Here is a 10,517-nt window from a genome sequence, read left to right as displayed (position 1 = left end):
CCCCCTCCCCTTATCTCCACCCACAGGGATTCTACATTTTCACTAAATTCACCTATATTATCACGCCGGATGGGTTTTAAGGACGATTTTACATATAGACACACCCCACCCCCTCGCTTATCTGTACGGTCATTTCTGAACAGGCTATAGCCCTGCAAGTTAACAGCCCAGTCATGGCTCTCATCCAGCCACGTTTCAGATATCCCCACCATGTCATAATTATGCTCCAACAACATTAGTTCTAATTCGTCCATTTTGTTGGCGAGGCTTCTGGCATTAGTATACATGCACTTGATGTTCCTCTCTGTACCTCTACTCTTTCTTAAATTATTAACTGTTCTAACCCCACCCCCCATGCCACCGCCACCCCCAACTTCCTTATTTGTGCCCAGGTCTCTATCTGCACTATCTTCCCCTCCTATAAAATGAATACCCTCCCCCCCCAATTCCTAGTTTAAACACTCCTCCAACCTTCTAGCCATTTTCTCCCCCAGCACAGCTGCACCTTCCTCATTGAGGTGCAGTCCATCCCTAGCGTAGAGCCTGTAGCCAACTGAGAAGTCGGCCCAGTTCTGCAGGAACCCAAACCCCTCCTTCCTACACCAATTCTTGAGCCACTTATTAATCTCCCTAATCTCTCGTTGCCTCTCTGGCGTGGCACGTGGTACAGGCAGTATTTCGGAGAATACCACGTTGGAGGTCCTTGCTTTCAGCTTGCAGCCTAATTCCCTGAAATCATCTTTAAGGACCTTCCACCTACCTCTAACTTGTCATTTGTGCCTATGTGCACCATGACCGCTGGGTCCTCACCAGCCCCTCCCAATAATCTGTCCACCTGATCAGCGATGTGTCGGACTCGAGCGCCAGGTAGGCAGCACACCATTCGACAATCCCTGTCTTTGTGACAGATTGCCCTATCTGTTCCCCTAATAATTGAGTCCCCCACTACCAGCACCTGTCTGGCCTGCCCTGCTCTCCTATTCCCCTCCTTACTGGAGCAGTCACTCCCCCGGCTTTCAGAGGACATGCCTGGCTGCAGCAGTGCTACCCCTGTACTGGCACCCCCCTCATCTGCCAACTTAGCAAACTTATTGGGGTGTTCCAGATCAGGACTAGCCTCCCTGGCACTCTTCCCTCTACCCCGCTTCCTAACTGTCACCCAGCTTGCTACTTCACCATCCTGCAGCTCCATCCTACCATCCCCCCCATCATCTGTCCCATTGAGCGTCTGCTCCGTGAGCAGAAGACTCCTCTCCATATTGTCAATGGATCTCAGTGTTGCCAGCTGCACATTTAGAGTCAGAATCTGGGTTTCCAAATGCACAACGTGCTCACATCTCGCACAGCAGTATGCACCCTCGATCGGCTGCTCAAGGATTGCATACATGTGGCAAGATGTGCACTGGATGGCATTAACAAGAGTGGAGCACATTTCCTAATGGGGATTGCACCAGACAGAAAAGTTAAATAATAAAAAAAATAAATAAATAAATATAAAGTATTAATACAAAACAGACAGCAATTCAGTAATTCCTCCCTTGGAAACTCCCTGAATCCAAAGTCACTGAATCACAAGTCACACTTACCGCCGTCCACACTTACACTCTGGTCACACTCAGCTCGCTCACACTCGCTATGCTGAAGATTTATAGATTTTTTTTTTTTCTAGTTCCCCTCAACAACAATCCACCTTGCTGTTCAAATGCACTTCCAAAAAGCAATTTAAGCCAAAAGAAAAAGATTGAAGTTATATGAACAAATTATTTCATAAAATAAACAAGTTATAGTTAAATATTCATGTGTGGCGTCACTTTGTGGGAGAATAGTTTCATGGGTCGCGGCAGTCAAATCTGACCTGGGATTTCCACCAGCAAGGATTCTGCACATACACATGCAAAGTCACTGCGCATTGACCTTTTGCACACAATCCTCTCGGGGTATAGCAAAGAAAGAAATCCTGGAGCAGAGTGAAAGGCCTTGGGATTTTAGCGGGAGTAAGGCCGGGGTCACACTAGCATGTTTTACGGACGTATGAGAGGCGCAGATAATGCGCATTGCACACGGTACAATGATTCTCTATGGCCCAGCTCCTATCTGGCGTATTTTACGCATCTGTATTTTACGGTCTTGTACGGCCATAGACAATCGCAGCATGCTGCGTTTGTCAGCGTATTGCGCAAAAAATCTGCCAATGAAAGTCAATGGGGGCGAGAAAAATACGGATTACACACGGACAACAGTGTGACTTGCGAGAAATACGCAGCGGTGTTCTATAGAAAAGCCGGCAATTCAGTGCGGTGTACAGTAAAATCACACTGACAGGTTTTATTAGAATAGATGGAATAAATGTATATATATATATATATATATATATATATGTCAGTGAGACACATATATATATATTTATTTATATTTTATACAGCGCTAGATAGCAGAATTCAATTGCCGGCTTTTGCTATCTCCTTATCAAACCCGACAGGGTATGAGACATGGTTTACATACAGTAAACCATTTCATATCCCTTATTTTTGTACATATTCCTCACTAATAATGTTCCAAGTGTCTGTGTGCAAAATTTTGGAGCTTAAGCTGTTAAAATAAAGGGTTAAATCCCGGAAAAACTTGACGTGGGCTCCTGCGCAATTTTCTCCGCCAGAGTAGTAAAGCCAGTGACTGAGGGCAGATATTAATAGCCTAGAGAGGGACCATGGTTATAGGGCCCCCCTGGCTAAAAACATCTGCCCCCAGCCACCCCAGAAAAGGCACATCTGGAAGATGCGCCTATTCTGGCACTTAGCCTCTCTCTTCCCACTCCCCTGTAGCGGTGGGATATGGGGTAATAAAGGGTTAATGTCACCTTGCTATTGGAAGGTGACATTAAGCCAGGCTAATAATGGAGAGGCGTCAATAAGACACCTATCCATTATTAATCCAATAGTAGTAAATGGTTAATAAAACACACACATTATGAAAAAAGTATTTTATTGAAATAAAGACACAGGGTGTTGTAATAGTTTATTATACTCTCAATCCAATTGAAGACCCTTGTCACCTGAAACAAAGTTAAAATAAAAAACCAACAATATCCCATACCTCTCCGATGCTCAGTCATGTCCCACGATGTAAATCCATCTGAAGGGGTTAAATAATTTTACAAGCAGGAGCCTGCTAATGCAGCCGCCCCGCCTGTAAAAACTGGGGAATGAATGGGAAGAAAGGGAACGTAGCTACCTAGACTTGCGGTGCTGCGCCCCCTGCTGGTATAAACTCAGATGAACTCGAGCGTGAGAAAATATTCAGAAAAAATATATTCAGAAAAAAGGTGAGTATAAGGTTTTGTTTTCTTTTAAAAAAAAAATTGATGGCCTTTTACAGTTTATACGGCTGGCAGTGGTTGCCATTTTGCCAAATTCGTAAGGAAGCGAATTACAAAAAATCTGCATTTTGTCAAATTATAATTGAATTAAATTCCACTAAAATGTATATTCTCTCTAGTGTGTATGTATGTGCTCTATGTGTATGTGTGTGTTTGTGTGTATGCGATCTATGCATATTATGTGCACTGTATATGTGCTTAGTCTATACATATGTACAGTATGTACAGTATGTATGTGCTTGGTGAATACATGTGGGTACGTGCTCTTTGTATACATGCCTGAGTGTGTATGTAACTACACTGTGTATACATGTGTGTATGTTCTATGTGTAGAAATGTGTGTACTATGTTCACTGCTCAAAAAAATAAAGGGAACACTTAAACAACAGAATATGACTCCAAGTAAATCAAACTTCTGTGAAATCAAACTGTCCACTTAGGAAGCAACACTGTTTGACAATCAATTTCACATGCTGTTGTGCAAATGGAATAGACAACAGATGGAAATTATTGGCAATTATCAAGACACCCTCAATAAAGGAGTGGTTCTGCAGGTGGGGACCACAGACCACATCTCAGTACCAACGCTTTCTGGCTGATGTTTTGGTCACTTTTGAATGTTGGTTGTGCTTTCACACTCGTGGTAGCAAGAGACGGATTCTACAACTCACACAAGTGGCTCAGGTAGTGCAGCTCATCCAGGATGGCACATCAATGCGATCTGTGGCAAGAAGGTTTGCTGTGTCTGTCAGCGTAGTGTCCAGAGGCTGGAGGTGCTAACAGGAGACAGGCTAGTACACCAGGAGACATGGAGGGGGCCGTAGGAGGGCAACAACCCAGCAGCAGGACCACTACCTCAGCCTTTGTACAAGGAGGAAAAGGAGGAGCCCTGCAAAATGATCTCCAGCAGGCCACAAATGTGCATATGTCTGCACAAATGGTTAGAAACCGACTCCATGAGGATGGCCTGAGTGCCCAACGTCCACAGATCGGGGTTGTGCTTACAGCCCAACAGCATGCAGGATGCTTGGCATTTGCCACAGAACACCAATATTGGCAAATTCACAGATGAAAGCAGGTTCACACAGAGCGCATGTGACAGACGAGACAGAGTCTGGAGACTCTGTGGAGAGTGATCTGCTGCCTGCAACATCCTTCAGCATGACCGGTTTGGCAGTGGGTCTATAATGGTGTGGGGTGGCATTTCTTTGGAGGGCCTCCATGTGCTCGCCAGAGGTAGCCTGACTCCCTGACGAAGCAACGTGTGAAACACGCGTTGGAGTGTGAGATGGCGGCACCAGCACATTCAGCATGAGCACTGGTTAGTATTACAAATACACTATGCACTTTTTGGGATACCTTTACGATTTATTTTGGATATATGATAATGCTATTCATGTGTTTGCTTGTAATATATTGACTCATTATATATCCCTTCTTGCCACTGGTAATTTATTATTGATACTTTATCATGATTTTTTCTTTTTTGGCTGCTTATGTCTCATGTCTATATTGTGGACCTTTTGTGAAAGTAGAGAGGCATGATTATAATTATTGCTTATGAAAGTCATTACATTGAATATCAATTGATTCTATATGTGAATTGCTTCTCTGCGCTCCTGGTATTTCTCATTGTGGAACCAAAAATGTATTGATTCATAGCAGTGCTGTGTGTATCGATCTGCTCCCCCTAATTTTAATATAGTTTTTGTGTTGTGTCTTTGTGTATCGATCTGCTCCCCCTAATTATAATATAGTTTTTGTGTTTTTATAATAAAATAATTGAATTTTAATGGTGATTTTTTGATTATTCATTTCAAATGGTTTCTTTTTGGTTTCACACAAATGTGCATGTCTCTGCACAAATGGTTAAAAACCGACTCCATGAGGATGGTCTGAGTGCCCGACGTCCACAGATGGGGGTTGAGCTTATGCAGCGCCCCAGAGACCTGGTCGTTGCAGTATGACACTCTGCCACTAAGGGGAGTGATCGTACGTCTGATGGCACTGAAGGAATTCTCCTGACCAGGTATCACCAGCACTCATTACACTTCACACTCCGGCCACTAGGGGGAGCAAAAGGCTTTATTTATTGGGCCCCTCCTCACACTGGTAAAACTAGGGGTTGGATAGAAAGTTAGTCAGAAGCTGACTGGGTTGGATTCAGGCAACATCCCGTGGCAGGGGGTGTTGCAGGGAGAAGACACAGGGGGGTCCCTGTCAGGCGTGGGAACCTGGCAGGTGCCTAGCGAACAGAACAGAACGTAACGGAACCGCGCCTGCACTACCTTGCGGCGGTATCCTAAGAAAGAGACAAGAAGGGAAGGATATTGTGGAACAGTGTAAACGAGATCAAGCACAAAGGAGTACCAGTAGGAGTCGTGCCGTGAGACCGAGGCAACATCCTACTGAGGCGCGTAGCCGGTGGCCGGAACACCGCGGGAGTAACTGACTCTAGGCCTTACTTCGAACTCGGCAGGACAGTTAATTATAGGTTGGCTGTCTATCTTAAATTTCCTAAGAAGACATAGGGGGCAACAGTGGGAGAGGGGCGTCTCTAGGGTCCCGGAAGACCTCCAGGCCTTCCCGTCATACGGGTGCATCCTAGCCAAAACATACTGGGGGGCGAGAAACTAGCAACATCTGGAACTAAAGAGAGAGAGAGAGCTGTAGAGAACAACGAACGAGAACAGCAGTTGTGAGGACTATTCCGAATGCTCAGCAGGGTAGGACTACAACACACAGGTGCTAGTGGTGGGCAACGATTTCCTTCTGCGAGGGAAACTCTGGAAGTGCCCATCAGGCCGGCCTGTCTCTGATAGCCCTGTTAAACTTGCTCTGGATTGTGGATCCTGAAGTCTTCAGTAAAGAGGTAAAGAGACTGCAACCTTGTGTCCTCGTTATTGACTGCACCTCACACCATCACTATCTACCTTACTGGGAAGCCCTGGGGACATACTTCACCTGTGGGAAGGTATACCATCCAGCTGCCATTCCATCACCCCAGCGGACTCCACAGCAGCGTCGGTCACCCTGACCGAGCACCACAGGTGGCATCACGAATACCTGACAGACTGTACCACCTTTATTGGATGCCCCTTAGCAGGGTCGCGGACCGGGTCTAGCCACCGTGACAGCCTCAGAACCGAACCAGAGAGGCCCGGTACCGAAACGCGTGGCCCTGTGTCTGGGGGCGATCCACTTACAGCCCAACAGCATGCAGGATGCTTGGCATTTGCCACAGAACACCAGTATTGGCAAAATCGCCACTGGCAATCCTCAGACCCCTTGTGAGACCATATGCTGGTGCGGTTGGCTCTGGGCTCCTCCTAATGCAGGACAATGCCTGACATCATGTGGCTGGAGTGTGTCAGCAGTTCCTGCAAGATGAAGGCATTAAAGCTATGGACTGGCCCGCCCGTTCCCAAGACCTGAATCCGATTGAACAATCTGGGACATCATGTCTTGCACCACCCACCAACGTCACGTTGCACCACAGACTGTCCAGGAGTTGGTGGATGCTTTAGTCCAGTTCTGGGAGGAGATCCCTCAGGAGACCATCCTCCGCCTCATCAGGAGCATGCCCAGGCATTGTAGGGAGATCATATAGGCACGTGGAGGCCACACACACTACTGAGCATCATTTTCTTGTCTTGAGGCATTTCCACTGAAGTTGGATCAGCCTGTAACTTCATTTTCCACTTTGATTTTGAGCATTATTTCAACTCCAAACCTCCGTGGGATATTAGTTGTGATTTACGTTGATAATTTTTAGGTTTTATTGTTCTCAACATATTCCACTATGTAATAAATAAAGATTTACAACTGGAATATTTCATTCAGTGATATCTAGGATGTGGGATTTTAGTGTTCCCTTTATTTTTTTGAGCCGTGTATATATACATATATGTGCTGAAATGGATCACTAAGGCACTTGTAATGTGTGAGATAGGTGCTCAAGTAGGGTATCCAACCCAAAACAGTCCAAAACCAGAAAAAATTGGCACTCTGAAGGAAATTTTGGCGTGCAATGAAAATGTTTATTGATGTGCATCCATAAAGGCAAGTTGACCGTTTTCGGTCCACATCCGGACCTTCATCAGAACAAATATACTGCGCGACTCCTAAAGCGACTTCTGTCACTCTCCCCTTGCACTGACTCATACACGATCCCCGGCTGCATCCAGGCTACCCCAAAACGTCATTTGGAGCTGATAAAGACAGCATACATGTTTTTCTCAATACCATTATATTTGATCTGATGAAGGTCCGGATGTGGACCGAAAACGTTCAACTTGCCTTTATACATATATGTGCGTAACATACAGTGTTTGTGACAAACGGTGTGTATGTGTAAGGCTGGTTTCACATTTGCGTTTTTTTGGGTGCGTTTTTGCGGTAAGAAACGCAAAAAAAGCATGGTGAAAAAACGCATGTAAACGCGTGCAAACGCTGCGTTTTTTTGACGCATGCGTTTTTGCATGTGCTGAAAAAAACGTGGCGTTTTGACGCATTTACATGCGCTTTTTCATGCGTTTGCGTTTTTTAAACGCATGCTGAGAAATGTGTGGCAGCTGCCAATCATCAAAATAAAGTAAAAAACGCACTATAAACAGAAATAGTTAGGGTTAGGGTTAGGGGTAGGGTTAGGGGTAGGGATCATAACCCTAACCCTAGCCCTAAAGGGATCCTAACCCTACCGCTAACCCTAACCCTAAAGGGATCCTAACCCTAACCCTACCCCTAACCCTAACCCTACCTCTAACCCTAAGGGATCCTAACCCTAACCCTACCCCTAACCCTACCCCTAACCCTAAAGGGATTAGGGTTAGGGGTAGGGTTAGGATCCCTTAGGGTTAGGGTTAGGGGTAGGGGTAGGGTTAGGGGTAGGGTTATGGTTAGGATCCCTTAGGGTTAGGGTTAGAGGTAGGGTTAGGGTTAGGGGTAGGGTTAGGGTTAGGGTTAGGATCCCTTTATCACCTTTATGTTGGGGGGTGGCATATCAGTGTGTTTTCTGGTTTTTTAATATAAAAACGCATGCGTTTTTAACGCAAAAAAACGCATGCACAAAAAAACGCATGCGTCCCCATTGACTCCAATGTATTTTTTGACCCCAAAAAAAGCATGAAAACGCATGCGTTTTTTTTGGTCCAAAAAAACGCCTCTCAAAAATACTACAAGTTGCATTTCTGAAAATGAACGCATGCAGTAAAAAAACGCATGCGTTGCAAAACGCGACCAAACACGTACAAACAAAAGCATGCGTTTTCAATGTTAAATATAAGGGAAAAAAACGCATGCTTTTTTTTAAAAAAAAAACGCTGCAGACAAAAACGCAAGTGTGAAACCACCCTTAGAAGATGAACTGAACCGGGGGTACCTCTATTACGCCGATTCCGGAACTGTCGGGACTGTCACCAATGTTGCATGTTGGAGATCTTTCTGGCCAGGACAGACCTTTACACTTGTCAGCAGGGGGCGGGTCAGAATTAAAAAGGGCTGCATGCGGGACAAAGGCAGGAGTTCAGGTGGGAGGACAGAGCGTGCAGCAGGGTGAGGTGCAGGCCTTTATAGCAGAGCAGCTTGTTAACGTAGGCCCACCTACTGCAAACACTGTAATTGTGTCCACTGTTCGCAGACATCACACAGCGACTCCCCCGACGTTTCCCGTGTCGAGAGGTTACTCACACCTGAGACCAGTGACTGCTGCGTGGACAGCCTAGCCTTGTACTGGTGACTGAGCCGTGATGTACCATCTCCTTCCCTGCCTGCAATGCGGAGCAGAGCCACTCTCCGGTGATACCGTATAAAGAACTGAGACCAGTACGAGGAAACCGCGGGTACGGGATCCCGCCTAATGCAGCAAAGACTCTCTATCTGCATCGAGGAACAGGACCTCCGTCTATCCAGGACAACCCCGAGACATCACATGCCGCTGTTGTCGTTGCCATCGTTGGAAATCGAGGCACTGCAAGCAAGAAACCGGCAGATGGATAAGTTGTACTATTCTATACTATATCTGTACTAAGTCTATTCGTGACACCACCTATGGTTCTCGGTCAGAGGGACAGACACTGCTTAAAGGGGTCCTCTGGGGCGATGTTATGGCAGCAAGATGGTGACGCTTCCCACAGGTGAAGCGGGGTACCCAGGGCTCCAAAGGCATATGGCAGGGATGGTGGGTTGCTGGTAAATAACAGATGACACAGAGTTGCAGTCTTTATCTGGTTTACTGATGGTAACAGGCCTCAGTCCATGGTACTGGCAACAGGTGCAGAAGGAGTCCAGGCAGCCTGAAAACAAGTGGTAATCTCCCTTGGCAGCTTAGATTGGGAGGCTTCCACTATGCGCTGGATTTATGGTCCCTTGCTACCAATAGTTCACTGGCAAGGTGCCCTTTTCTCTCTCCTGTCCTGGGACAGTACCTGCACGGCAGGCAGCTTGAGCTGTACTCTTGGGGGTCTCTGACACGGTGACTCCAGGCTCTATGTTCTGCTGTGCCTCAGGTATGGTATGGGCAATTAACATACAGTCCTATGCCCTCCAGTTCTGCTGTGGACCTAGTAGTTATCCACAACCTCGGGCTCTCGGTGCCCGGTTTCTGCGCTCTGGCTCACAGGAGGCCCAATTTCAGCCTCCCTGAGCTCCTAATCACTCCTCTCCCTTCACTGTCTGCTCCAGACTGAACTAACTTCTCCTCCAGACCAGGATGGATATCAGGGAAGTTCCCCTAAACCAGGGTTTTGAGCTCCCCCTTCTGGCCTGGAGTTAGAATGTGTTGTGTGTAAGATTTACCTGCCAAAGGGATCCCACTTGTCTCCAGGCATGGCACTACCCTCCCCGAGAGGAAGGCAGCATCACTGTGGTACCCGAACTCCTGGGGTGCCACAAGTATAGTATAATATTGGCCACGCAGGGACCTGAAATTGTGACTATGAGGTATCCATCATCACCCTAAAGTATATCACGTTCTCAAGGAAGGAAGGTCGGGGCGGACACGCATGGACTGAATTGGGTACTGTGCCCCGGACTGCCAGTAATTATTGCTGCTAATTGTATATTGCATTTTTGCTTAAATGCTTATTTTTGATAATGATATAACGTTGTTTGTCGGGTCTTAGGGGCAGGATTGAGGCGATAT

The sequence above is a fragment of the Ranitomeya imitator genome, chromosome 2 (assembly GCF_032444005.1).
Source record: "Ranitomeya imitator isolate aRanImi1 chromosome 2, aRanImi1.pri, whole genome shotgun sequence".
Taxonomy (NCBI): Eukaryota; Metazoa; Chordata; class Amphibia; order Anura; family Dendrobatidae; genus Ranitomeya; species Ranitomeya imitator.
The sequence above is the reverse complement of the archived record's forward strand: the minus strand, read 5'-3'. Positions refer to the sequence as shown.